This window comes from Erinaceus europaeus, chromosome 13 (assembly GCF_950295315.1).
Source record: "Erinaceus europaeus chromosome 13, mEriEur2.1, whole genome shotgun sequence".
Taxonomy (NCBI): domain Eukaryota; kingdom Metazoa; phylum Chordata; class Mammalia; order Eulipotyphla; family Erinaceidae; genus Erinaceus; species Erinaceus europaeus.
In genome coordinates, this window is record NC_080174.1 from 67,978,371 (window position 1) to 68,006,135 (window position 27,765).

At 41.9% G+C, this 27,765-nt stretch overlaps 1 protein-coding gene across 1 annotated transcript in view; it reads left to right on the top strand.

Annotated features, from left to right (window-relative positions):
- The first annotated feature begins 515 nt into the window (after positions 1-515).
- RHBDL2 (rhomboid like 2) overlaps positions 516-27,765 on the top strand; it is a 67,312-nt gene continuing 40,062 nt past the window's right edge. Inside the window, exon 1 of the mRNA XM_060206173.1 lies at positions 516-908. The gene's annotated coding sequence lies outside the window, so the exon portion shown is untranslated. The remainder of the gene's footprint in view (positions 909-27,765) is intronic.

The following is a 27,765-nucleotide window of genomic DNA, read 5'->3' on the forward strand; positions in this document are numbered from 1 at the left end:
TCCCAGCCCCGCCCCCAAGTCTCCCACAGGTGGGAAAAAGGACTTAAATCTCCATTCTTGTGCATGGTAACATGTGTGCTGCTTTACCAAGTGTGACACTGACAGGCCTCCCAAACCTAGCTCTTAAAAGAGGTGTTTCAGAAAATTCCTACATGGGGTTAATTTCCCTGGACTCAGCTGCCTATAGCTTCAAGCAGGCATTTGTCATAGGACGTCATCCTCCTTCTTAGTAAGCATGAGGACAAGGACCATATTAATTCACCTTTCCACCCTCAGGACTCTGCAACAAGGCGTTATTCTCAGAATGCATTAACATAGTAATAAGAAACAGGGAAACCTATGTCACCAGAGGCCAATCTGGAGAACAGAGACACACACACCACTAATGATGTCACTAAATTTGTGCAGAGGGTCATCAAGTCCTCGCGCCCAGGAGCAAATCCAGATGCAGAGTAAGGATGGGTTGCCAGAAAGTTCAGAGAAGTAAGCAAGAGACTGAGCAGTGGAGTTGAGTGCTGGGCCAGGAGAAAGAGCAGAGGGGCCGGCCCAGGCTTCCTGGCTCAGACCCAGACGGGTGGAGGGCAGGACTCATTCATCTGGGGCCAGCTTCAGAGTGAGACGGGGAAGTGAAGCGGCTGGCCGGCCTCAGGCCCAGGGTCCGGGCTCATAGTGGGCAGGAGCGGGTGGGAAGGAACCTCTCCAGATTTCCTCCTTCTGGGCTGGGCCTATAGGGAACCTGTGCTGATAGTTTTATTTCGCGGAGGGAAGTAAGAGAGCCTGGCAAGGCGGGAGCTTCAAGAGAGCTGAGGCAAACTGTCTCAATCTGCTTCCATCGACCCCAGCCCAGAACTCTCGGGACTGGAGAGCCGCCTGTCCAGCCCGGGGCACCCCATCCTCAGCCTTTCGAGGTAAGCTAGGAGCTGGGAGCAGAGCGGGTGGAGGGAGTCCTGTGATGGGAGAAGGGGCGACCACTGCTGTAGGAAGCGCCAGCTCCTGGGACCCAGAGGGAGTTTCCTGGCAACCTCCCTTCGGGAGGAGCCTTCTGGAGTGGCTGCTTTGTGAGCCTGCAACTTTCATTTTATAAGTTGGCAACTTGTGGGACCAGGAGTCAGGGGGCTGTCTCTGGCTTTTCCAGGGGCATGATGAGGGCGGGCAGGTAATACTACCTCTCTCCTCAGCTCCATCAATCATTGGAAAGCCCCACCTTTCATCACATTTGCCCAGAGGACTCCCTTTACCTCCCCTCGCCCGCTCCAGTTTCTCTTTCCAGCTGAGTCCACCCCTGCCTCTGCCAGGTTATTGGAGAGACAGTCTCTCACTTCTTGCAGCCAGGTGCCCCTCCCAGGGCTGTTTCCTCCTTCCTGGTATGGCCGGCTGAGGGCTCTCACTCATTCGTTTGTTTGTTTGTTTCCTTCATTTGTTTATTCAGTATTGTTTGAACCCATACCTGGATTCTCTAGGGGAAAGGAACACACTGTTTCCACTCTTCTTGGCAATGAAACTTTGACATTAATTTCATAACGTTGAATGGTCATCTGTAAGCTAGTGGACAGCATGACATTATAGAAACTGCTTTGAAGTGGTAGAGGCACTTGAATTCTTATCGCACCTCTCATTTCCTTCCAGAATAAAAATAAAAGTGATTTCACTTTATTTTGTTTTTGCATTTTTTTCCCCAGAGACAGGGATTCACTCATATGTGATTATACTACTTCTGGACTCATTTTCCACCTCCCATTAGTTTAATTTCAGATGGAGGGAGGGAGGGAGAGGAAGAGAGGAGCACTGCTTCACACTCCTGAATCTCCCCCCCTGAAGATGGGAGTGGGGGTTCAAACCCAGGTCCTTGTGTACTGTATTGTATACACTCAACCAGGTGTACCACCACCTGGCCCCCATAAAGTGGTTTTTTAAGATGATGTAAGGTGAAACCCTAAGTCACTTAGCTGGGTGTTGGATAGTAGGGAGGGGGAGTCTCAATAAACGTTAGTGTTCTTCCTTTCTTTGACCTCTTTCCTGCCACTCTCTCCACCCCAAAAACTTGAAAAGATATATAACTGTCTGCAAAGAAAAAAGGATACCTCCAGGTGATGGAAGTTGGACTGACTTGGGATGGCAACTGTTGGTCTGAAGTAAGAACATTGGACGAGGGCAGGGACCTCTGACTTGGAGGATGAATTCCCCAGCAGATCTTCCTGTGGTGTTTCTCAATTATGCCCACTCACATTGTGCTATTGAGGGGAACTTCCAGTTCCTAAGACTAACTGCCTGACCTTGGGCTCAGGAATTTTTTTTGTATTATCTTTATTTATTTATTGGATAGAGACAGCCAGAAATTGAGAGGGAAGGGAATGATAGAGAGGGAAAGAGACAGAGAGACATCTGCACTGCTTCACCACTTGCAAAGCTTTCCCACTTTAGGTGGGGACTGGGGGATCGAACCTGGGTCCTTGAGCACTATAACATGTGCATTCAACCAGGTGCACCACCACCCGGCCCTGGATTTTTTTTTTAATTCTTTATCTTTTTTTTAATTTTATTTTTTTACTATTCTTCTTATTATTATCATTGACATCCCTATTTTACAGGTGAGGAAATGAAATATGTAAACAGGATGAGGGATTTACCTATAGTCACACGATTAATAAGTAATGGACCAAGATTTCTAATGTAGGTCAGACTCTAGACTACACGTTCTATTCAACTCCTTGCTTTCTTTCAAGTTTCCCTGTTTCAAAAAGGCCAAAAGGAGGGGCTGGGTGGTGGTGAACCTGGTTGAGCCCGCATGTTACAATGCACAAGGACCCAGGTTCAAGCCCCCACTCCCCACCTGCAGGGGAAAGCTTCACAAGTGGTGAAGCAGTGCTGCAGGTGTCTTCTGTCTCTCACCCTCTCTATACTTCCTTTCCCTCTCGATTTCTGATGGTCTCTATCCAATAAATAAATAAAGATAATAAAATAATTAAGAAAAAGAAAAAAATCTGATTCCTTTTTGAAAAAAAAAGGACAAAAAGAACATCATTCTTTCTTTCTCTTTTTTATTTAAAGACTTTATTTATTTATTTATGAGAAAGGTAGGAGGAGTGAGAAAGAGCTAGACATCACTCTGGCACATGTGCTGCTAGGGGCTGAACTCGGGACCTCATGCTTGAGAATCCTGTGCTTTATCACTGCACTACCTCCCAGACCACTTTTTTTTTTAACCGAGAGTCAAACTTTCTTTCTTTCTTTTTTTTTTTTTTTTTTAACAAACTTTTCTTTTCTTATCTCTATTTATTTATTGGATAGAGACAGCCAGAAATTGAGAGGGAAAGGGGTGGAGGTACCTTCAGCCCTGCTTTACCTCTCGCAAAGCTTTTCCCCTGCAGGTGGGGACTGGGGGCTTGAACCTGGGTCCTTGTGCATTGTAACATGTGTGCTCAACCAGGTGCATCACCACCTGGCCCCAGCCATAATTATTTCTTCAACTGTGTGAACACCTGCTCTCTCTACCTGAACATCTGCTCTGTACTGTTTTCATTCATGTGTTTTGAAGTCATAGAGACACCTGGATTCTTACCTCCTATGGGGAAAGCAGATTCCTTCCCCAATTCATTATATATCTTTCACCTATTCATATATCATTTATTCAGTCAACTGCTTTGTTGGTCACAAGAGGGACCATGTATGTTGATTCACAGTTGTATAAAATCAGTGCCTTGTATATCCCTGCTACAGAAATGTTCAAAGGATCCTTTGTGAGTAAATGAGTTTAACAAACACTTATTGATGCATTCTGTGAGATACATAATAGGAATTCAAAGATGAATAAAGCAGAAGTACTACCCTCAAGATGCTCACAGGCTTGTGGAGGAGATAGTGATAGTACAAAAAAGACAGCAGTTCTCTGGATAGGAGCAGAAGATGCTGAGGAAACTCAGAGGTGCATTTCTACTATGTATGCTTTGTTTTCTATTGTGTTCTCACCAGTTGACACAAAGACAGACATTTGGCAGAGCCTTGATAAGGCTTTTCAAGAGCATTGTTTAGGACATAATTTTGGAAGAAGTTTAGGGCTTCCTCACAAGAACACATTATGAGAGGATGAGATGGGGGGAACAATTTTGGTAGAGAAAGAACCTCATGGAAGAACCTAGTGGAGGGTGGGAGTTTGGTTTGCTGGGGGTTCAGTATGGTGTGTAGTCTAAATGGAGGAATGGCAAGAAACAAGGGTGAATAGATAGAACTAGGATCGGGTGTCCGGGTGGTAGTGCAGTGGATTAAGCATACATGGCGCAAAGGGCAAGGACTGGCGTAAGAACTAGGATCATGAGACCTTTATTTGTTAAGAGAACTAAATTCATTTAAAAATAAAAAAAAATTAAAAGTTATTTACTTATTAACATGAAAGAGAGAGAAAAGAGAAAGAACAAAAGCATTTCTCTGGCACATATGATTCTGGAAGTTAAACTTGCAACTTTATGCTTTGATGTCCAATGCTGTAACCATTGCTCTGTCTCCTAACCCCCTATTGTTCTCTTACGTATAAAAGAGAAAGGGTGGTGGTGGTGCACCTGATTGACAGCACATAATACATGCTCAAAGTCCAAGGTTTGAGCCCTCACTTCCCACCTGCGGGGGGGAAACTTCTCTTCTCAATTTCTCTTTGTGATATCAAATAAAACAGAAAGAAAAAAAAGGAAAAATGGCTGTTGGAAGTGGTGGATTCATAGTGCTGGCACCAAGACGCAGCAATAACCCTGGTGACAATGAAGAAGAAGCGGGAGGGGGAGGAGAAAGAGGAGAAGTTGTAGATGGGGGTACCAGAAATTATACTGAGTTCTGAATGAGCCCAGAAAGATGGTGTCCAGTCTACTTAAGCCCTTGGAACTGAGGTACATGGGCATGAATAGCTTCATGGGAATTAGTTTCCACATCTTCACATTCTACAGCTACTCTTTCCTAAAAGCAATCTTTTTGTCTATATTCTCTTATTTTCTCATTTATTTATTTATTTATTTATTTTTTAATTTAACCAGAGCACTGCTCAGCCCTGGCTTATGGTGGGCGGGGGATTGAACCTGGGACTTTGGATACTCAGTCACAAGAGTCTCTTTGGATAACCGTTATGCTTTCTACCCCTGTCCACCCTTGTTGTTTTATTGTTGTTGTTATTGATGTCATCATTGTTGGATAGGACAGAGAGAAATGGAGAGAGGAGGGGAGACAGAGAGGAGGAGAGAAAGATAGACACCTACAGACCTGCTTCACCACTTGTGAAGCAGATCCCCTACAGGTAGGCAACTGGGGGCTCGAACGGGGATCCTTATGCGCTTCTGCACCACCTGTGCTTAACCTGCTGAGCGATTGCCCAACTCCCTATTTTCTTCTTTTCAGCTCCACTTTCATTGTTTCTCTTCTCTGTGTTTACTAGACTCATCTTGTATCTTTCTATGATACACTGTTTGAGAATATTAAAAGCTGGAAAGAATTGGAGAATGCTTTGTTTCTATGAGAGCAAGCAGAAAGAGATTGGGTAAAATAAAGTGAAAGGGCAGTGCTTTGCAACAAATGCTTTGTAATGTGTATATAGAATCTTATATAGAATATTGTTTGGGCCTGGAAGGTGGTACAGTGGATGAAATTCTGGACTTACAGGCATGAGGTCTCAAGTTTCATCTCTTGTGTTTCATGTGCCAGAGTATGTCTTTCTCTCTCACTGTCCTCTTTTTTCTTTTAAAATATTTTTATTTGTTTATTTTTGTATAGAGACAGAAGAGGGAGAGAGACAGAGAGACACCTGCAGTCCTGCTCCACCACTCGTGAAGCTTTCACCCTGCAGGTGGGGACCAGGGGTTTGAACCTGCAACCTTGTGCACTGTAATGTGTGCACTTAACCAGGTGTGCCACCACCTGGCCCCAATGTCCTCTTTCTGGCATTAATAAATAGAATAAATATCAAAAAGACTTGCTTCATATTAATTATATGATGATAATATTCTGAGAACTTTGTAGATAGTAAATTCATTTCATAGTAATATCAAATCTAAAAAGTAGATATTTATTCTCTTTTTTTGTAGACGAGGTTCCTAAGGCAGAGTTGTCCAAGATCATGAGGCTAGAAATTAGGGAAATCAGGATTTTGATTTGAATTTTAGCACCTTTCTTCTATAACTATTATGCTTTCACTACTATGTGACTTTATGCTTAAGTTCCCTACATCTTCAGTTATTTATGTATTGTAAAATTAGAATTGGAACCTGAGTTAGTTGTCATGGGGATGTAAATGAACGCATTTATAGAAAATTTTAAAAGTGAAGGTGAATTTTCTTACAGATGGAAAATTATTCTGATTTGGCTGATTATCTTGACAGTGAAGACTGGCTTTGACAGTTGGATTCTATGGTAGAAGTTTTAGATAAGCTGAACAAGCTAAATCTGTAACTTTAAGGTTTAGATGAAAATATATCTATCTAAAGCAAGCCTCTAAAAAAGACTGCCAGAAAATTCTACCTTGGAACTAATTTTATTAATGTAGAGTTGTGTGAGGGAAATAGCTTCTTCTTTTTTTTTTTTTTTTTTTAACAATTCTTATGAGGATGGCTAAAGAAATACATGAAGATGTATGACACATGTACATTATCACTAATCAAGTGCATCATGGTGGGAAGGTTTCTGATCAGATGAGAGGTGACAGTCCTCATCCATTATTGGTAAGGGGGAGCAGAACCACACCAAGATTTTCTAACTCTTATAATTTCATCCATTTTTCTATTCCCCTGTGCTTCTACCTCCTTCACTCACCGTATGGTTTATTCATAAATCACTGAGTCTACAATGATGAAATATAAAAGAAACACATGTTATTTTTATTTTTTGTATTATATTTATTTATTTATTGGGCAGAGACAGTCAGAAATCAAGAGGGAAGGGGGTGATAGAGAGGGAGAGACACAGAGAGATACCTGCAACACTGCTTCACCACTTGCATAGGTTTCTCCCTGCAGGTGGGGACCATGTGTGTTCAACCAGGTGCATCACCACCCTGCCCCAAAACAAACATTTTTTAAAACTTATTTGGGACTTATATGGTCTAGGAGAAAGAGACTGCAGCACACAAACCGACGTATTTTTAAGTAAGTGGTATGTGCTGGTAATAAGTAAGCGGAACGTGGTAGAGCACTTGGGGTAGGTGGAGGAGTGCATTGCTACTTCAGATATGTTAGAAGAGACTCCCTAGGGAGGTGCTATTTGTTCTGAAAGAGTTTATCCTTGTGTGTATGTTTTTGGGTGTGTGTTGCAGGGAAGGGCAAAGAAGAAATGGCTAGAAAAAATGCCAAGTGCAAATATCTCGAGGCACAAGAAATCTAGGTGAACTCATTTGTAAGAAAAAAACTTCTAACTCCCTCCAGAAGCGTAAAAAAAAAAGACAGATCTGACTTAGGGCCCAGGTCTGTTCATATTTAGCACAGGAAGCTGTGTAACCTCTATATCCCTGTCAGTCTGAACTCACATTTCATGGTCATAGCTAGGAACATTCTAGGCTGCACTCATTTCAGGACCAATCTTCTTCTAGTAGCAGAGTAAGTTGACCCAGCCTACCAATGTTGTTAAATTGAGGACAAGGTCCTGTAGAGGCCCAGAGAGGGTTTATGATGTTGTTCCTGATAGAGATGACCAGTGATGGTGGAGAGGGATCTGTTAGAGGTCTAGGCCCATCACATCCAGGGCCCTGGATGATGGGGTAGTCTGGTAATGACCAAAAGGGTCATCATTAAAGTGTGCCAGTTTCTTGCCCTGATCCAGTTTTCATAGTCCTTACTTTATCTGACAGGATTAGGCTTAGAGTGATTGAGGGAAGTGAAATAGGAAGTAGGTGAGGAGTGTATCTAGGTCTAAGTAGATACTATTTGATTAAGTACTTTACAGTGTCTTTTTTGTTTTGTTTTGTTAGGTCTTTCTACTTTCTTTCTGCACTTATTAAGTCACTGTAGACTATTGCACAGTTTTACTTTAAGGTATAAATTTTCCCTTACTTATGAATACATGTGCACATCTGCCTTATCTCATGGGCCCGGGTCTGTGTTTAGGTTCTGTAACTTTGTCAGGAAGTGCGCCACCCAAAATGGAACAAGGAGTCCTATGAGCTAGGAAAGTTCTCACCAGAGTATTGGAGCTGGAGGGTTGACATTCCAGGCCTGGCGTTTCTGGACATAGTCCGAAGTGAAACATGTCGAGGTGGCACTGGTTGCATTGATTTGTTTGAGATCAGCAGATGGAGTATTAAATGGTATAGATCAAGAGCAGCATGAAGGAAGCCCCAGAGGTTCCAGGACTGGGAGAAATATGGGTTTTATAGAGAATGAGGAAGGCTCCTTGCTGTCTTAGAGTTTAAGAAGGCAGTAGATAACTATTTTTATTTAATTTTTTTTATTATCTTTTAATCTAAATCAATTTATTTATTTTATCAGAGCACTGCTCAGTTTTGGGTTATAGTGGTGTGAGGGATTGAACCTGGGACTTTGGAGCCTCAGGTATGAGAGTCTTTTTGCATAATCATTATGCTTTCAACCACCCCAATCAATTTATAGGTCCTTAATCCCCAGTGAGGAGGGGCCAGAGTCAGAGGGTTTTTTTTGTTTGTTTGTTCCTTGTATTTCCAGGGTCTAATATATACATGACATGTAAGAAGTACTTTTCCAAGATTGCACACACAAAACTCTTTTTTTTCTTTTTTGCCTCTAGCGTTATTGCTGGGACTCAGTGCCTGCATTATGAATCCACTGTTCCAGGACGCTATTTTTTCCCTTTTGTTGCCCTTCTGGTTTATCATTGTTGTTGTTATTATTATTGTTGTTATTGCTGTCATTGTTGGATAGGACAGAGAGAAATAGAGAGAGGAAGGGGAGACAGAGAGGGAGAGAGAAAGACACCTGCTGACCTGCTTCACCGCCTGTGAAGTGATCCCCCTGCAGGTGGTGATCTGGGGGTTAGAACTAGGATCCTTCAGCCGGTGCTTGTGCTTCACGAAATGTGGGCTCAACCTACTGTGCTACCATCCAGCCCCCCCCCCCAAAAAAAAAAAACCTTCTTTATATGCAAGTAGCCCCTGGGAAGGGCTGGAATGATAGTATAACTTTTAGTGCAATAGACCTTCATGTCTAAGGCTCTAAGGTCACCAGTGCTCTGGCCTCTTTCTCTCAATCTCTCTCTCTCGTAAGTAGGGGCTAGAGACTAGAAGTTTATGTAACAGACTTTTATGTCTGAAGCTCTAAGGTCCCAGGTTCAATCTCCAGCATCACCTTAAGCCAGAGGTGGAACAGAGATATGGTTAAAAACATATTTTTTAAAATCTTTAAAAAAATTCAAGGCTGGGGAAATAGCATAATGGTTGTGCAAAAAAGGCTTTCATGCCTGAGGCACTAAAATTTCCAGGTTTAGTCCCCAGCACTACCATATGTTAGAGCTGAGCAGTGCTCTGGTCTCTCTCCATGTATCTTTTACCTTTCTCTCTGTCTCTCTCTCTCATTTAAAATATATATATATATATATATATCTTTCCTAGGGGCTTGGCAGTGATTCACCCAGTTAAGTTCACATAATATGAAGTGCAAGGACCCATGCAAGGATCCAGGTTTGAGACCCTGGTCCCCACCTGCAGGGGGAAAGCTTTGCAAGTGGTGAAGCAGTGTTGCAGGTGTCTCTCTGTCTCTCTCCCTCTCTATCTCCCACCCCCTCTCAATTCCTCTCTATCCTATCTAATAAAGTGAAAAAAAAAGACCACCTGGAGTAGTGGATTTGTAGAGCTATCACCAAGCCCCAGCAATAAACCTAGAGGCAAAATAAATAAATAAATACAGATCTTGGAGAAATAAGGAAATGTACTCTTATGATAACAAAAATCCTGTAAAAGAACATTTCCTCAGTAAGTTGATTAAAAAAAAACCAACAACTTACAAGGCAAGACCTTAGCCCAGAGACTGAATTTATATCTCTAGAACATGGTCCTTTATGCTTAGTAGTACATTAAAAAATGTCAGTGTTAAGGCACGAAAAATAGCTCACTTGGACAGTACATTACTTTGCCTTGTATATGACTCAGGTTCAAGCCCTGCTCCTATCACATAAGGAAGTTTTAATTCTATGGTTTCTTCCCCTTAACAGCCCACTCTGCCTCTCTGTCTAAAACAAACAAAAACAAACAATGTCCAGGGCCTAGTTCCAGAGACTCTGATTCAATTGATCTGTCATCTATCTATTGATTATCCACAGATAATTCTGATACTTAGCTAGAGTTTAGAACCACTACTCTAGGATTAGAACCAGCCATTGTCACTTAACTTCCCCAGATGGTTCTGATGTAGGTGGTGCATAAAGTCTGACCGACTTTCCTTGATTTGTCATGGACTGTCCTGATTTTTAAAAAATATTTATTTCCTTTTGTTGCCCTTGTTGTTTTATTGTTGCAGTTATTGATGTCATTGTTGTTGGACAGGACAGAGAGAAATGGAGAGAAGAGGGGAAGACGGAGAGAGGGAGAGAAAGACACCTGCGGACCTGCTTCACCGCCTGTGAAGCGATTCCCCTGCAGGTGGGGAGCCAGGGGATCCAACCGCCTGTGAAGCGATTCCCCTGCAGGTGGGGAGCCAGGGGCTCCAACCGGGATCCTTGAGCTGGTCTTTACGCTTCGAGACGTGCGCTTAACCTGTTGCGCTACCACCTGACTCCCGACTGTCCTGAATTTATCAGATTAAGTCTCAATCCCAAAAATCCCTGGCCCCATTTAAGCACAATTGCTTAGGTGTGTGTGTGTGTGTTGGTGTGTGTGTGTGTGTGTGTGTGTGTGTGTGTGCGCGTGTGTGTATGATTAAACTGATCTTTTTTTTTTTTTCCTCCTCCAGGGTTATTGCTGGGCTCGGTGCCTGCACCATGAATCCACCGCTCCTGGAGGCCATTTTCCCCCCCTTTTGTTGCCCTTGTTGTAGCTTCGTTATGGTTATTATTATTGCCCTTGTTGACGCAATTCGTTGTTGGATAGGACAGAGAGAAATGGAGAGAGGAGGGGAAGCCAGAGAAGGGGAGAGAAAGATAGACACCTGCAGACCTGCTTCACCGCCTGTGAAACGACGCCCCTGCAGGTGGGGAGCCGGGATCCTTACGCCGGTCCCTGCGCTTTGCGCCACATGCGCTTAACCCACTGCGCCACCGCCCGACCCCCAATTAAACTAATCTTATTGCAGAAAAATCTTTTAAGTTAATAAAAGCTTTAAAGTTTATTAAGAGAGAGTAAAGTGGAATTCCCAACAGACCAGTAAATGACTAGACTCAAAAGAGACAACTGCAGCATTGTCTTCCAAGCGAGGGACTTTTATGGGGTTTTCTGACAGCTCCTCCTCCCTTACCGCCCCCCCCCCCCCCAATCCAATTGGAGATTTTAGCTTAGTTGGTGTTCTTGGATTGGTTCGGTCCCATGCCAGGTATGTCTGCTATGGTCTCTGGGTACTGTCATGGCCATTACTTACTGTTAATGTTCCACTATTTAATAAGTATTATACATGAAGTAGTGAAAGTCTTTAAAAAAAAATCCCTACACAAAGCTAATAGCAGTAATGATTCTACATCTTTAAGAACAGAAGTAGTGTCAATACTGTTATCAAGTAGAGCCAAATCCTTTAATGAAGGAGAGTTAGTGTTTCTCCTCATCTCTGTGCTCTGGGGTACTTATTCCACTAGCTCAGTTCAGTCATCTTTGAGGATTTTTCCAGAATGTATTCCTTAGTGTGTGTGAGGCCACTTGGAAAGTCAGACCACAGTCCAATGTATGTTGAGGACAGTATGAAATTGAGGATGAAATTCCCGTGTCTCTACAGCCATGTATAATTTTACCAACATCACTCATGGCAGTGCACAAAAGTGTCTGAAATAGCTCTGTGGGGAGGCTATGTGGAATAAACAGAGAAACCCACAATTTGGCCTTGGGCAAATGGGATTATGTTCTTGCTGTAACTGATATGCCAGAGGCTCCTCTTTTCTCTTTGGTTATCATTTATATAAAAAATGGGAAATATAATGATGTCTTTTTCTCAGGACAGCTTGGAGTATCTATAGAAATAATAGTAGTGGGGGCTGGGTGGTAGCGCAATGGGTTAAGCACACATGGTGCGAAGAGCAAGGACCTGCCTAAGGAGCCCCTGGCTCCCCACCTGCAGGGGCGGGGGCGGTTCACTGTCAGTGAAGCAGGTCTCCAGGTGTCTATCTTTCTCTCCCTCTCTTTGTCTTCCCTTCCGCTCTTGATTTCTCTCTGACCTATCCAGCAATAACAACAACAAGGGCAACAAAATGGGAAAAATGGCCTCTAGGAGCAGTGGATTCGTAGTGCAGGCACCCAGCTCCAGCAGTAACCCTGAAGGCAAAATAATAATAATAATAATAGTAGTAGTAGTAGTGAATGTGCTATGTAGACTTTGTAGGGGAGGTATTATAATTTTCTTTACATAGGAAAGATGCGAAGAAACTATTCTGCTGAGAAATCTTACCCATGGCTGAGTTCCTGTTCCTGCCTCCCATGATGAACCCCTGCCATGGTTGTAGGAAGAAGCTTTTAACATGAAGCGGGCAGACAGAAACCATGGGAGGCAGTGTCCTACTTGACTTCAGACTTACTCTAAGTAAGTGTACTTTGCTTAAGGAAGAAGGAAGACTTTTGGAAGTGGGGGTTCATGAAGATTTTTTGTTGTTGTTGTTGTTTTTAAACTTTTTGTTTATTTATTTCAAATGTGCCTTGAGAGATGTAGAACAAGAAAACAACCACAGTCAGAAACCCATAATATTGAAAAAGCTGCTATTCAATTTTTGTAACTAAAAAAAAAGAAAGACTCTTTGAGGCTGTGACCACAAAGAGGTTGCTGTAGGACTCTGGAACTGGGCATAATGATGGTTTGCAGTTGAGGAAGGAGGCTGTTAATCTCTGTGGTCCAGAAGCCCAACCCATGGCCTAGCCTGTCACTCTGGTTGCCTAGCAACACCACCAAGAGCCTCACCACCAGGCTGGGTGGCCATTGGGTACACCCAGCATAGCCTACCTCCTCCACCCCCCCCCCCCAACCTCCTGGGCTCCCTGGTGACATTGGAGGGTGGGGTGGGGCGGGGGACTCAAGACAGTAGATGTCTGCCTGGTGACAGCCATGTAAAGAAAAAATTCAGATGTTTAAAACCTACTTGTTTGAGTGCATCCAATGACCATTAGTTTCTTCTGTTTAAGAGGAGTTGTCCTAAGTGGGTGGCCTTGCTAGAGCTCTCCTGGGTGAGGGAAAGAAGGGAAGTAAATTTGATTTTGTCCTGGTCTCAGAGAGGCACTTTTCTTGGGTGTCTGTCTCCATTTTGATTTTGTATGGCAGCAATGGAAGGGGTGGGTTCCCAGCCTCATCTTCTGTGCAGGTGACCTGCCAATTCTTCTACAGCTCCCATTTGGGAACTCCCAGGGTCTAGTTTAGGTTTATTTGAGAAGGTGGAGGAAGAAGTGATAAAAGTGTAGGGTATAGTGGATTGAAAACAATCAAAATTGGCCTAGGAGGAGAGGGTGGGTGATTGAATGGAGAGCCAGGAAATAGTTCAGCTGGTAGAGTGTAAGACTTGCATGCCTGAAGCTCCTGGTTTGATTCTGAGTGCCACATGTACATGAGGTGGTGCTCTGGCCTCTTTAACTCCTTCACAGGAAACTCTATCTCATATACAATAAATTAAAAAATGAATATTGGGGAAAATAGGCCTAGGGATGGACCTCAGAGGTAGGGTACATCCTTTGCATATCTGAGACCTTGGATTAGATTCCAGGGACAAAAACAAAACAAAAAACAAATAAATTCTGGGCTCAGGAGATGGCTCAGTGATAGAGAGCATACCTGGGTTTGATCTCTGGTACCACATTAAAAACAAGAAAGAAAACAACCAATGGAATATTATAGGAAGTGACTGGTGCTTTGACTTGATAAATAAGTAAATAAATAAATAAATAAAGTTGTCTTTAAAAATTTAAATATCTTTTAAAAGACTTAAAGTGAATAAAAATATTTTTTATTTATTTGTTTGTTTGTTTTGCCTTCAGGGTTATCACTGGGAGTTGGTGTCTGCACTACGAATCCACTGCTGCTGGAGGCTACTTTTTTCCATTTTTCTTGCCCTTGTTGTTATTATTATTATTGTTGTTGGATAGGACAGAGAGAAATCAAGAGAGGAGAGGAAGACAGAGAGGGGGAGAGAAAGATAGACACCTGCAGACCTGCTTCACCGCTTGTGAAGAGACCCCCATACAGTTGGGGAACCGGGGGCTCAAACTGGGATCCTTAAGCTGGTCCTTGTGCTTTGTGTCATGTGCGTTTAACCCGCTGCGCTACCACTGGGCTCCCTAAAGTTGTAGTTTTTAATGTCAGTTTATAGCAACATTACAGAAAGTTTCTGTTTACTCTTTACTCAGATATACATATTTTCTCTTTTTCCCTTTTTAATTTTGGAACAGCTAAATGGAAAAGATGCAGTAGGCCCAAGTATATGGGGATAGACACAGAGACTCCATGCCCTCTCTTGGCACACTGCCTTTCCTGCTGTTCGATGTGTTCACAAACCCAGAGACTCTCTGGACTTCTTTATCTAGGGTTTTTATGAAGGTTCCATTACATAAGCTTGATTGCTTAAATTGCTGGTTTTTGGTGACTAAGCTCAATCCCTAGGCATTCTCTGCTTCACAAATGTGGGGGGTTATGAAAGTTTCAACCCTCTAATGACATAGCTGATTTCTCCAGTCACCTGGTTGTCTCCTCTGGCAACAATCCCTCAGCCCCTAAGAATCACTTCTTTAAACTCTGGTATAATTGCATAGGGCTTAATATGAATCACTCTGGAAAGTACAAAAACTTAAAAATATTTTTTTTTCTCAGAGGATTTAAAAAAATATTTTCCCTTTTGTTGCCCTTGTTGTTTCATTGTTGTAGTTATTGATATCATCATTGTTGGATAGGACAGAGAGAAATGGAGAGAGGAGGGGAAGACAGAGAGGGGGAGAGAGACAAACACCCGTAGACCTGTTTCACTGCCTGTGAAGTGACTCCCCTTCAGGTGTGGAGCTGGGGGCTGGAAACGGGATCCTTAAACCTGTACTTGCGCTTTGCGCCACGTGCGCTTAACCTGCTGCGCTACCACCTGACTCCCTTAAAAATATTTTGAAATATTACTTTACTTATTAATGGTGTGTGTGTGTGTGTGTGTGTGTGTGTGTGTGTGTGTGTGTGTGTGTAGAAGGAATATTACTCTGTCACACATGATGCCCTGATACTTGAGAATCCAGTGCTTTATTCAGTGCGTCACCTCCTGGACCACTCACTACAAGGCCTTTTAGGAGCTCCGTGTCAAGAACTGATAAAGACCAATACAGGGGCTGGGTGGTGGGACACCTGGTTGAGTGCACATGTTGCAGTGCACAAGGACCGAAGTTCAAGACCCCAGTCCCCACCTGCAAGGGAGTTGAATAGAACGTGTAGTCTAGAGTCTGACCTACATTAGAAATCTTGGTCCATTACTTATTAATCATGTGACTATAGGCAAATCCCTCAGTCTGTTTATATATTTCATTTCCTCACCTGTAAAATAGGGATGGTAATAATAATAATAATATAACAGGAGTTTGGTTAAAATGAGATAAAAAAAAGTATTAAAAAAAATCCAGGGAGTCGGGTGGTGGCGCAGTGGGTTAAGCGCACGTGGTGCAAAGCGCAAGGACCAGCATAAGGATCCCGGTTCGAGCCCCCGGCTCTCCACCTGCAGGGGAGTCGCTTCACAAGTGGTGACGCAGGTCTGCCGGTGTTTGTCTTTCTCTCCCCCTCTCTGTCTTCCCCTCCTCTCTCCCTTTCTCTCTGTCCTATCCAACAACAATGACATCAATAACCACAACAATGTTAAACAACAAGGACAACAAAAGGGAAAATAAATAAATATTAAAAATAAAAAAAAATCCAGGGCTGGGTGGTGGTGCATCTGGTTGAATGCACATGTTACAGGGCTCAAGGACCCAGGTTTGAGCCCCCAGTCCCCACCTGAAGTGGGAAAGCTTTCCAAGTGGTGAAGCAGTGTGGCAGGTGTCTCTCCGTCTCTCTCCCTTCACTATCATCTCCTTCCCTATCGACTTTTGACTGTCTCTATCCAATAAATAAATAAAGATAAAAAAATCAAAAAGACCAGATATACATATTTCTTGGTACATCACAATATGTTGATAACAACTAGGTTATAGAATCAAGGTTTGGGAAATAAATAGAAACAAAAGAAGCCAGGTGCCTAGAACTACATCAAAATCATAACCCAGAATGAGATAGGCAAGACAGTCCTATTGTAACTGTCTGCTTATTGCTATAGTCTGGATCAGAGAGCAGCTGGCACTAGATGCCTCATTGACCCTACTAGCAAGACTAGTAACTGGATATTGCTGCCACCATGCTTTGCAGTTCATATCTGTAATGAATTTCCCATACCCCAAGATCCAGCCTCAAAAATTTTATTTATTTATTATTTTACCAGAGCACTGCTCAGCTCTGGCTTATGGTGGTGCAGGGAATTGAAGCTGTAACTCAGGCATGAGAGTCTCTTTGCATAACCATTATGCTATCTACCCCCACCCAATTTTATTGATTTATTATTAGAGTAGAGAGAAATTGACAGGGGAGGGAGAGATAGAGAGGGAGAAAGAAAGGTAGAAACCTGCAGACCTGCTCCACCACTTGTAAAGTTTTCTCCTGCAGGTAGGGACCAGAGGCTTGAACCTGGGTCCTTGTGCACTGTGGTGTGTGCATTCAACCAGGTGCGCCACTGCCTGGCCCCTCAAAAATTTTCTTAAAACAATGATTTATTTAGGGTTAGAAAGATAGCACAGCAGTTATGCAACAACCTTTCATGCCCAAGACTTGGAAGTTCCAAGTTCAATCTCTCGCTCCACCTTAAGCCAGGCCTGAGCAGTGCTCTGGGAAAAAAAGAGAAAGATTTATTTAGACTTTTCTTCCTTTTTTAATTTTTTTTTTTTTTTACCAGAGCACTACTCAGGTCTAGCTTATGGTGATGTGGGAAATTGAACCTGGGATCTGGGAGCCTCAGGCATGAGAGTCTGTTTTCATGAGCATTATGCTCTCTCCTCAGCCTATTTAGACCTTTTTTATATGTTGCTTTTTCAGTAAGGGGGGAGTAGAATATAATACTTCCTAATAAAAATTTTTTTGATTTTTTTTTTTTTCAGAGCACTGCTCAGCTCTGCTTTATGGTGGTGTGGGGATTTTACCTGTGACTATGGAGCCTGACTCAAGCATAAGAGTCTCTTTGCATAACCATTATGCCATCTACCTCTGATCCTTGTTGATTCTTTTTTTTTTTTTTAACTTTTGTTTATTTATTTGATAGAACAGAGAGAAACAGAGGGGGATGGGAGAGAAAGAGAGACAGTGTCAGTTCTATTTCACTGCTTGTGAAGCTTCCTCTCTGCAAGCGGGCATGGGTGCTTGTTATGTGTGCTCTCAGCCATGTGTGCCACCACCCAGCCTCCTCCTCCTCTTTTTTTTTTTTTTTTTAGTATTTATATATTCCCTTTTGTTGCCCTTGTTGTTTTATTGTTGTAGTTATTATTGTCGTCATTGTTGGATAGGACAGAGAGAAAGGAGAGAGGAGGGGAAGACAGAGAGGGGGAGAGAAAGAGAGACACCTGCAGACCTGCTTGTGAAGCGACTTCCCTGCAGGTGAGGAGCTGGGAGCTGGGATCCTTACACCAGTCCTTGGGCTTTGAGCCACCTGCACTTAACCCATTGTGCTACTGCCCGATTCCCCTCCTTGTTTTAAAGATTTGTTTATCTATAAGGGAAGGAAGAAGGGAGAGGGAAGGGAGAGGAAGAGAGAGGGGTGGAGGGAGAGAAGCAAAGCATTACTTTGACACATCCAATGCCAGGTATTGAACTTAGGATCTCATATTTGAGAGTCCAGTACTTTATCTGCTGCACCACCTCCTGGGCTGAAAAGTTAACTTTTTTTTCTTTTTTGATATCCAGGTATGGCTTATGTTAGTGCAAGGTATTGATCTTGGGGCCTCGACCTTAAAGCCTCGGGCATTAAAGTCTTTTGCATAATAACTATAATGCCTCCCCCAGCCTTCCTAGATCCTTTTCCTAATAAATTTTTTCTTATACACACACACACACACACACACACACACACACACACTTATGAAGAGAGAGAAAGTCTGCTCAGCTCTGGCACAAGGTGGGAAGGTGGCATTGGTTAATTTTTTTTTTTTTACAAGAGCACTGTTCAGCTCTGTCTTATGGTGGTATGGGGGATTGATCCTGGGACTTTGGAGCCTCAGGCATGAAAGTATCTTTTCATAACCATTATGCTATCTCCCCCTGAAGGTAGCATTGGGGGATTAAACCTGGGTCAACTGGGGATTCACACATGCACAATTTGCCAGAGTGCTGTAACATGGTGCTTTAACAGACTGAGATAATCCCCTTAGCCCCCAAGAAGTCTAAGCAAATGAAGCTGATTGTTCAAGCCTAGATCACGTACCTGAATCCTATATTTTTTATCGACTTGGAAAGTAAGTATTGGGTATATTTAGTCTCTGTGGTAAAGTGTGGCCCTGCTGTCTACAAGATTCACACAATGAGGAATTTCCTAGGAAAACTGACAAATGACCATTACTTAAGAGTCAAAAGAGTGGCTCAGGAGGTGGTGCAGTAGGTCAAGTCTTGGACACTTAAGCATGATGTCTTGGAAACACTCTTCTGCATCCCATGTGCCAGAGTGATACTTTGATTCTCTCAGTAACAATTAAACCAATAAATATTGAAAATTAAAGAGTGGTCAAAATATATTGGAAGTCCTTGGCATTGCAGATTCAGCTCTTAGAGTTTTTGTTTTTCTTTATTTTATTAGCTATCCTCAAAAGCTCTTTGCAGATGAATGTGAGTTGGATGACTGACTTCTAGAACCAGCTGCTGACTCTATGAGTCAGTTCTACTGCTCTGCCTTGACATCTCATGTGACTATTATTCTCTGCTAGTTATAGCTTGCAGGCAGTGACTAAAATCTGTGTTTCTTGTTGTAAGTGTAAAGTCTCAAAAACAAATCACTTGTAGTGCCAAATGGTGAAAACAAAAAGAAAATGTAGAGCTCCAGAAAGGTGATTTTTCTCCTCACAGAAATCTTGAGCAAGTTGGCCTGATATGTCAAGTTCAGTGGTAGCTAACATCTTTCATATCATGAGCTCTACCATGTGCATTATCCAGATCCATGTAAAAATGCTTTGAGAAGTTATTTTGGTGACTCTTTGAGCTAGTGCAGCAACAGCTTTTCAAAAGAGAGACCAAATTTTACTAAAAGATTAATTATAATCTTTATATAATGTCAATAAATAAATTAGATAATGTAGCTAAATTTTCTTCTTTTCTTTTTGCCTCCAGGATTATTACTGGGGCTTAGTGTTGGCACTACAAATCCACTAATCCTGGTAGCCATTTTTTCCGTTTTATTGGAGAGGACAGAGAGAAACTGAGATAGGAAGGGGAGACAGAGAGGGAAAGAGAGATCTGGGGAAACAGCATAATGGTCATGCAAAAAGATGTCCATGCCTGAGGCTCCAAGGTCCCAGGTTCAGTCCCCAGCCCCACAATAAACCAAAACTGAGAAGTGCTCTGGTCATTCTTTCATTAAAAATAAAATATTAGCTGCAGACATGCTTCACCCCTCCTTGTGAGGGGTCCCCTGCTGCAAGTAGGGTGCAGGGGCCATGTGCTTAAATGGGTGCACCATTGCTTGCCCCCTTTTTTCTTTTCTTCTTTGAGCCCTTGGGTACAAAGTGTTGAGCATGGCTAATATTTCTATTTTTTATATTTTATTCATTTGTTAATGAGAGTGATAGCAGGAGTGAGAGAAAGAACCAGAACTTACTCTGCTACATGAGATGCTGGGGATCAAACTCAGGACCTCATGCTTGAAAGTCCAGTGCTTTATCCACTGTGTCACCTCCGGGACCATGCTAATGTTTTTTTATTCCACAATTTAAAAAATATTTATTTATTTTCCCTTTTGTTGCCCTTGTTTTTTATTGTTGTTGTAGTTATTATTGTTGTTGTTATTGATGTTGTCATTGTTAGATAGGACAGAGAGAAATGGAGAGAGAAGGGAAAGACAGAGAGGGGGAGAGAAAGAGAGACCTGCTTCACCACCTGCAGGTGGAAAGCCTGGGGACTCCAACCAGGATCCTTAAACTGATCCTTGGGCTTTGCGCCACATGCGCTTAACCTGCTGCACTACTACTGGTCTCCCTCCACAAATTTTATAAATGGTTTCTGCATAGAGAGAATTATTTGATTAAGCGCAGGTGGCGCAAAGCACAAGGACCGGCATAAGGATCCCGGTTCAAGCCCCGGGCTCCCCACTTGCAGGGGCGTCTCTTCACAAGTGGTGAAGCAGGGTCTACAGGTGTCTATCTTTCTTTCCCCATCTCTGTCTTCCCCTCCTCTCTCCATTTCTCTCTGTCTTATTTAACAACGACGACATCAACAAAAACAACAATAGTAACTACAACACCAATAAAAAATAATTATTTGAAAACCAAAAAAAATGGGGGGGAAGAATGAACCATGATGCAAACTATGCAGCAAGAAAAATAAAATAAAATATCATTTGATGTCATGCTGGGGAGATAGTATAGAAGTTATATAAAAAGAGTTTAGGGAGTCAGGTGGTAGTGCAGCGGGTTAAGTGCACGTGGCTCAAAGTGCAAGGACTGGCATAAGGCTCCTGGTTCAAGCCCCGGCTCCACAGCTGCAGGGGAGTTACTTCCAAGCGGTTAAGCAGGTCTGCAGGGATCTTTCTCTCCCCCTCTGTTTTCCCCTCCTCTCTCCATTTCTCTCTGTCCTATCCAACAATGATGACATCAATAACAACAACAATAAGTACAATAAAACAACCAGGGCAACAAAAGGGAATAAATAAATAAATATTAAAAAAGAGTTTAATGCCTGAAGCTCTTAGGTCTCAGGTCCAATCCCTAGAAGCCAGAACTGAGCAATGTTCTGGGGTCGGTCTCTCTCTCTCTCTATGTATATATATGTGTGTGTGTGTATCTTTCATGACAACTAATTAAATAACAGCATATTATTTTTAAAAGAATCATTTGGGGTCAGACATGGAATCACAGTTTTCTGGCCATAGTTTACAACATTACTTTTTAAGAACTTAAGTCATATATAGTGAATTAAGTCTTTAGAAACAAATCCCTTGACAACTACAAGGGTTGGAGTTGTTTTTCTACAGATTTTTTTTTTTTTTAAAGACATGAAACTGTTCTGGGTAAGTAAGCAGACACACCCTTTCCAGTCCTTGGCCTGCACACTGGCTCCTTGATTCACAGCACAAGCAATGCTTACACCTGGCAAGCCCAGGAAGTAGGGGAGTCCTTTGCACTTTCCCTCTGCTTACAGAATGCATGCCAACCATGAGCTGGGGAAGGCCTTGCTTCTTGGTGTGTGTGTGTGTGTGTGGGGGGGGACATGTCTTTTTCAATCCAGAAGACTATAGGCATATTTTCTAACAATCTATTCCACTTGTTTCCTACTAATAGGTTAAGAACATATCACATCAGTGCCAGCTTTGACTTGTGAGTGTGATTTCAACAAAGCTGGCATTGACTTGTGACTTGCAATGGACAAGAGATACAGACAGGATGAGTCATCGTGTAAAGCCAGCAGTAAAAAAAAAACCCGAAGAAGGAGTCGGGTGGTAGCGCAGCAGGTTAAGCGCACGTGGCGTAAAGCGCAAGGACTGGCATAAGGATTCTGGTTCCAGCCCCCGGCTCCCCACCTGCAGGGGTAATTGCTTCACAGGTGGTGAAGCAGGTGTGCAGGTGTCTATCTTTCTCTCCCTCTCTCTGTCTTCCCCTCCTCTCTCCATTTCTTTCTGTCCTATCCAACAACGACATCAATAATAACCACAACAATAAAAAAACAAGGACAACAAAAGGGAATAAAAAAAAAAACCTGAAGAAACCTATATGACCTTTGTTTCCTGTGTAACAAAATGCAGTCAGTGTAGTAAATAATTCCACTCCATGAGTAACACTGTGGTGAGAATTAAGTAAGTAACTGGGTAGCTGCTGTTGCTTTCATCATTCTGTGAGGTTACAATGTGTTGTAATCATTGCTGACTTGTTTTGAAACTACTGCTCTATTCAATTGGGGCTCCAAAAAAATTCTGGCAATCCAAAGTGTGCTACTAGATACTCTAAACCAACTTTGAGCTATGAGCCCAGGGAGTATACAGGCCACTCCCATGCAAGGGCAAAGTGACCACATGAACTTAGATTAGACTTGCTTTGTGAAGCTGTAGGGAGGGAAGCCTTGGACATAGTAGTAGATTTCAGCACACTGTAAGGAAGAACTATTGAAGGATTTCCCGAAAATTCACCATCCCCACTAAAGTACATTAAGTCCTTTATTATTGTTCACTACTATAAATAGTTTTACACTGATGATTCTGGGAATACAGACTTGTCTACTTACTCAAATGTATTTATTTGTAGGGTAGATTCCTAGGAGTAGGGAGGTTTGTTGAGAGGTATATGCTTTTCATATTTAATAGATACCTCATAAACTGTGCCCATTTCCACATAGCCTTGTAAGTATGGATTAGTTTCATACATTGTTGCCAATCTGATCAGTAATGTTTCCATGGAGGTGAATTGTGCTCAGAAGTTCAGGTGTGGGAGCAGCAGGTAGACAGGAATGGGAGGGGCAGGGAATGTGAGATTAGAAACAGCACCTGTAAGCATAAAGCACCAAATGTTGGAAATAAGATGAATCTGAGAGTCAGGACAGGTAACACAATATGCTAGATCTCCAAACTGGCATGCCTGAAGTCCCAGATACCACAGGTTCAATTCCTGGCAACACTGTATGTCAGAGTTGAGCAGTACTCTGGTGTCTATCTCTTCTCCTCTCACTTTCTCTCTCATAATAAAGAAGAAGAAGAAGGAAAAAAAGATGAATCTGAGAAAAGCCCTTATTCTTAGGAAGTGAGACACTAGGGTGTGGAAGTCTGAATGTGATAGTGGTTGACTGAGAAGACAGGTGAAAACAAAATGTTGCAGACATTCCCAACGTACTCATCTTTTGTGAGGGCCTCAAGTAGCTGGAATTACACATCAAATCCCTTTGCTGCGTGTACTAAGGAGGAAAGCAGACATGCCTTGAGTCTTTGCCAAATCAAATGGGTCAGATATATTTGCAACACAGTAAATCTGTCTCTATGAAATGGCAGGCTTGACATTGTGAGGTTTCTGCAATTTTGAAATCTGGAGAAAAGGGAAAATTGGGGAAGAATACAATCCTTATCTTTCTAGTTTCTTTTATAGATATAACATTGTACTGTTAACAATGTGGAATTTTATCTCCTCATGAAATGACTGTGTAAGTATATATAATAGAGCTTATTAATACAATGTTGAAATTCTTAATTGAACTTTAAAATTTTTTATTACTTTAACATTTATTAGTATACTAATGAAGAACACCTTTAGATCTCAATACATATAGAATTTTGCATTATGAACATCACAAACATTTCCTTCTAACTGACAAGAATCTCTTATTTATCAGCTCTCCTTGGTGATAGGCTGCAATTCATCAATAATTCATCTTCTCCACATAAAAATTTAAGTTTGACTTATTTGTGGTTGCATTAAGGCATTTTTTTCTTTCTTTTCTTTTTATCCTGGCATTTCTTTTTTATTTTTTTAAATTGTTTTTCTTTTACTTTTCCATTTGCTAGAACAGAGAGAAACTGAGAGGAGAGAGGGAGACAGAAAGGGAGAGATAGACACCTACAGCAAAGCTTCATCTCTTGGAAGCATCCCTGCTGCAGTTGGGGACTGGGGAACTTGAACCAGGGTCCTTGTTCATGGTATTGTGTGCACTCAACCAGGTGTACCACCACCTGGCACTTTTCTCCCTCCCTCCCTTCATTCCTTCCTTTCTTTCTCTTTCTCTTTCTTTTTTCCCCTCTCTCTCTCTTTCTTCCTTGCTTCCTTCTTTACTCTCTGTTTCTGATTTATTTATTTATTTATTTTTACCAGAGCAGTGTTCTGCTCTGGTTTATGGTGGTGTAGGGGATTGAACCTAGGACTTTGGAGCCTCAGGCATGAGAGTCTCTATACATAACCATTATGCTATCTATCCCTACACAATTTATTAACTTTTATCTGTACTTATTAACTAGAATATCACTTTAACAAATATGATTCTGGGGATTAAACTCAGGACCTCATACTTGAAAGTCCAATACTTAAAAAAAATTTCTTTATTGGGGAATTCATGTTTTACAGTCAATAGTAAATACAATAGTTTGTGCATGCATAACATTTCCAAGTAGTTTTCCACATAACAACACAACCACCACTAGGCCCTCTGTCATCCTTCTTGGACCTGTATTCTACCCCCCACCCACCCCAGAGTCTTTTACTTTGGTGCAATACACAAATTCCAGTTCAGGTTCTACTTGTGTTTTCTCTTCTGATCTTGTTTTTCAACTTCTGCCTGAGAGTGAGATTATCCCAGATTCATCCTTCTGTTTCTGACTTATTTCACTTAACATGAATTTTTCAAGGTCCATCCAAGATTGGCTGGAAATGGTGAAGTCACCATTTTTTATAGCTGAGTAGTATTTCATTGTGTATATATACCACAACTTGCTCAGCCACTCATCTGTTGTTGGACACCTGGGTTGCTTCCAGGTTTTGGCTGTTACAAATTGTGCTGCCAAGAACATATGTGTACACAGATATCTTTTTGGATGGGTGTGTTGGGTTCCTTAGGATATATCCCCAAGAGAGGAATTGCAGGATCATAGGGTAGGTCCATTTCTAGCCTTCTGAGAGTTCTCCAGACTGTTCTCCACAGAGGTTGGACCAGTTTACATTGCCACCAGCAGTGCAGAAAGGTTCTTTTGACTCCACAACCTCTCCAGCATTTGTTCTTGCTACCTTTTCTGATGTATGACATTCTCACAGGAGTGAAGTGGTATCTCATTGTTGTCTTTATTTGCATTTCTCTGACAATCAAAGACTGGGAGCATCTTTTTCATGTGTTTCTTGGCCTTTTGGATCTCTTCTGTGGTGAATATTCTGCCCATGTCCTCTCCCCATTTTTGGATGGGGTTTTTTGTTTTCTTGTTGTTGAGTTTGGCAAGCTTTATATATATATATTTTAGTTATTAAACTCTTGTCTGGTGTATGGCATGTAAAGATCTTCTCCCATTCTGTGAGGGGTCTCTTTGTTTGGGTATTGGTTTCTTTTTTAAAAAAATTTTTATAGTTATTTATTCCCTTTTGTTGCCCTTGTTTTATTATTATAATTATTGTTGTTATAGATGTCGTTGTTGGATAGGATAGAGAGAAATAGAGAGAGGAGGGGAAGACAGAGAGGGGGAGAGAAAGATAGACAGCTGCAGACCTGCTTCACTGCCTGTGAAGGGACTCCCCTGCAGGTGGGGAGCCAGAGGCTCGAACTGGGATCCTTGTGCTGGTCCTTGTGCTTTGTGCCACGTGTGGGTATTGGTTTCTTTGGCTGTGCAGAAGCTTTTTAATTTGATGTAGTCCCATAGGTTTATGCTTGCCTTATCTTCTCTGTAATTGGATTAGTTTCATTGAAGAAGTCTTTAAAATTTTTGCAGTAAAGAGTTCTGCCAATATTTTCCTCTACGTATCTGATAGTTTCTGGTCTAACATTCAAGTGAAAGTCCAATACTTTATCTACTGTACCACTTCATGACCTGAAAGGCACTATATTTTTATATTTGTTTATTATTGGATACAGACAGAGAGAAATTGAGAGGGGAAGGGGAGACACATAGAGAGAGACAAAGAGACACCTGTAGTTCTAATTCACCACTTGTGAAGCTTTCCCCCTGCAGATAGGGACCAGGGGCTTGAACCCAGGTTTTTGTGCAGTGTAGTGTGTGTGCTTACCCAGTTGTGCCACCACCTGGTCACCCAAGGCACTTCTTAAATTAAAATATATATGTGGTATAAAAATATATATGGTATAAAACTGAGCTTATTTTTTAAAATTTCTTTATTGGGGAATTAATGTTTTACATTAGACAGTAAATACAATAGTTTGTACATGCATAACACTTCCCAGTTTTCCATATAACAATACAAACCCCACTAGGTCCTCTGTCATCCTTTTTGGACCTGTATTCTACTCCCCACCCACCCAGAGACTTTTACTTTGGTGCAATACGCTAATTCCATGAACTCATTTTTTAAATGTTTTACTATTTGTGGTTAAAAACTGCTGATCTTAAGTGTTATGTCTTGCCAATTATAAATGACAAAAACTAGAAATAATCATGAATACTGAAGCAAAATCAGTAAAATAGTTATGTTTACAAACTTAAGGAAGGAGTGTGGTGATGGGGAAGGGAAGAAACTTGTTATTTTTTTTTAAAAGAAAAGTTGCTGACGGAAAAATAAAAATAAAAAGGAGATCTTTTTGTTTCCTAAGTATATTGAATATATTTTGTTGTTATTGACTAATGGACTATCTTTGAAAACAAACTAAATTTAACTTGATTCCCATTAGCTTACCACGTGAGAATAGGCCCCCGATTCAGCTCCATGTCTTTTATGTAGCCATTCTGTCATCCACACACCTGCTCATCCAACCTTAGCTGATAATGACTAACGAGCAGGGAGTATTTAGTGCATGCCAGAGACAATTCTAAATATTCTATATGCTTTGTCTCAATAATCTTCTGAACAGTGTTAGGAGGTGTTATCATTATGCCTACTTTAAAATGGAATGTGAGAGTTTCCCAATAGCTTTAACACAATTGCCTCATGACCCAGCAATTCCCCTCCTAGATATGCACCCCAAAGAGTTAAAAAAAAAACAAAACCGGTGTTGAAATAAAATCTTGTACAGGGATATTCATAGTAGCTAAAAGTGCAGACAACCTAAATGTGCTTCAAGAGATAAATGGATAAATAAAACATGTGCCGGGGGGGGGGGGGGGGGGGAGGGGATTGGGCGGTAGCGCAGCGGGTTAAGCGCAGGTGGTGCAAAGTGCAAGGACTGGCATAAGGATCTCGGTTCAAGCCCCCCACTCCCTACCTGCAGGCTGTGAAGCAGGTCCGCTGGTGTCTATCTTTCTCTCCTCCCCTCTGACTTCCCCTCCTCTTTCCAGTTCTCTCTGTGTTATTCAACAACAACAATAGTAACCACGACAAGACTACAACAAAAGGGGGAAAATGGCCTTCAGGAGCAGTGGATTCACGGTGCAGGCAGTGAGCCCCAGCAATAACCCTGGAGGCAAAAAAATGTTCTGTGTATTATATGTATTTTACCACAATTTAAAGAAAGATAATTTAAGGTTTAGAGAGTTTAATTTATCTAAGATTCTGTGTAGCTAGTGTAGTAGAGCTATCTTTAAGTTCCAGGCCATCTGGTTCTATTGCTCATGCTTTAAAAAAAAATTAAAGTGAAAACCTTTATTTTGGTGGCTGGGTGGTGGCTCACCTGATTAGCACACACATTTTCATGCACAAGGACTTGGGTTCGAGCCTCTGCTCCTCACCCACTACTTGCTTCACAAGTGGTGAAGTATGTATTGCAGTTGTGTCTTTGTTTCTCTCCCTCCCTCTCTATTTTCCCCTCCCCTCTCAAATTATCTCTGTCCTGTATCATATACTAATAAAAA